The sequence below is a fragment of the Calidris pugnax genome, unplaced genomic scaffold (assembly GCF_001431845.1).
Source record: "Calidris pugnax isolate Ruff unplaced genomic scaffold, ASM143184v1 scaffold273, whole genome shotgun sequence".
NCBI classification, from domain to species: domain Eukaryota; kingdom Metazoa; phylum Chordata; class Aves; order Charadriiformes; family Scolopacidae; genus Calidris; species Calidris pugnax.
In genome coordinates this window covers 5,639,360-5,641,752 of record NW_015094508.1, presented here as the reverse complement: position 1 = coordinate 5,641,752, position 2,393 = coordinate 5,639,360, and positions in this window count along the sequence as shown.

Sequence of the window (2,393 nt, the reverse complement as noted above, 5' to 3'; positions counted from 1 at the left end):
TTGACAGTGTCGAGAAAATGTTTTTCAAATAACATTAGGTGCAGCAGTGTTTACTGTCCGTGTAATCAAGCATCATCATCCTGAATGCAGGCTGGGGCACTGTGAGTAGTCCTGCTTCTCACAGGCGTATGTACAAAAATAAGCTCATATGAATAGGGAAGAGTGAGTTAGGAGTGCCGTAAACTTTTTTGCATTGAACTTGCCTAGGGCAGCATTCTGACTAGACTTCAAAACCTGGAAACCTTCAGCCCCTGAAACAGATACTGGATTTTTCAGTGAGTGTCCTAACTATTGCATCTAACAAATAGAGTTTGCAAGGCAGTGACAATTTAAGTGTTCTGCCAGCTCTGCTTTGAGAGTAACACCATCTGCTTCTTGTCAAATGCTGCGTATGCCCAGGTGATACCCCCCCACCGAAAGAAACCTTTTCTGGTAGAACAAGTAGCAATTCTCAAAGCTCCTGCTGGCAAAAGTTGTAGAGTAGGTACTGAGTGAGATGGGCAGTCAGTGTTTGAATGGATAGAGCACAGTTACTGGGCTCTGTAAGAGTGGGGTTGAAGAGAGGATATTTTGTGACCAAGGCTACTGACTTAACCTTCTTCCAGACGTGTTTACCACAGTAGATGCTCAAAAAAAGCAATACTTCTATACAACAGAAATTCAGGATCTGTTCCCTTCCAGCTTCCACACCGCAATTCATTTGGCATGCTGTGCACTGCAGGTACGGTTGGGGCCTGTCCTATTCTACTGAGGGTTTACGAAAGTCTTGTTTTCAGCTAAGTTCATGAATGAAGCTGCCTGAGTGAGGGACTGAAATTGCTTTGCTGTTGCCAATGGTGGTGGCGTGCATAGATAAGTGTTTGTACATCACAGCAAGAGTAGAAAAGGATCGGCACAATATTTTTTCTTAATCGCAGGCTTTTGGATAGTTTGATTTAACTTTTCTGACTTGGGTCAGAAGTCTGAAAGGAATATTTGGGACTTCTGGTGACTGTAACTTATTATGCAGTAATATGCAATTAGTCATCTAAATACTATTTAATTTGTGACTTGCTTACCTTGTAAGCTTTATATCGTGCTTAATCATGCTTTGGCTTTGACAATCTCTGTTTTATCACACCAACTCATAGAATGTACAGCTTCTGCAGTCTACTTGGCTTCTGTTCAGAACCACAACAGTAAAGGTTGGTTTGTCTTGAGCCTGCAATGTGCATGCTTGTGCAAAGGTCTAAGTTGTACACTTGTGTAAATTGGAATATAATCTAAATGTCTTCTCTTTTGGCTTGAGACAGTTCTTCTGCCCTTACCCACCTTTTTAGCATGAGTTACTGCTCTTTCTTCCTGAACCTCCTCTTTGCAGACTTGATGGCTCTTACCTCAGGACCTAATGGAACTTGAGTAACTTCCATCTATTCTCCTGATACCGTTTGTCCTCCCACTTTGCCACAATAAATGTAGCCAAACCCATTGTCTGATCACACAACACAGAAGGGGAAGGCGCTCTCATTTTTTAAACAAAACTGATTTCATTTTCTCACAGATACCAGGATCACTTGTGGTGGCACAGAGAACAGGGACGGCTAGCTATCACATCCTCAACTTGTCTCCCTGGTTCTTGATCGGTGCCAACGCTGCAAGATCCCTGCAGCCTTTTTGTTTTGACAAAGGCAGCTCAGAGCCAGGTTGAGTTGTAAGCACACAGTTGTTGCTTTGCATTTGTGGTATGCTCTTCTCCGTGGCGGAGCCGGGATGCTCTCAGCGCTCCAGGGAGCGCTGCCAGTTCTTTGCTTTTTACCTGTGTTCATTCTTGGCTTTTGTGACTGTTCTTGTTCTCTCGGCTTGATGCATGTATGTGTTTTGCCAATTGACAGGCTCAAGAGAAAGGACACAGTCACCAACAAAAAGAGTAGGTTTATTTTACTATCTGTTTCAAGGTAAGACGAAAATAAGGTAATGCACTTAGTTAAAACAATAAGCTTATTATACTCTAGTTTTAGGCAGCAAAGAGAATAAGCCAACTAATGCACCTAATCATGAAATAATATAGTGAGAGTAAAGCAAAACAAGGTAACGCACCTAATGATTACTACATAAGGTTAACTATAGTGATTAAGAAAAATATATCACCAATTATGCTAATACTTACCATCATCCAGATCCACAGTCGCTGGGGAGCCCCGGTTGCAGCGAGGATTTGGAGAACTTTTCCCAGCAATTGGGGGGGTCCTACACAGTGTGTCCACTTGTAGGTGAGGTCTCCAAAGTCGCTGCAAGAGGGCCCGGCTTTTATACAGCTGAATAAATAATAAAGATGCTTCAAAACTTCAAATGTAGGAACATCTGGTGTCGCCTTCTCTGTTGGATTCCACCCAAAGCCTGGCCAGGGCTCAAGG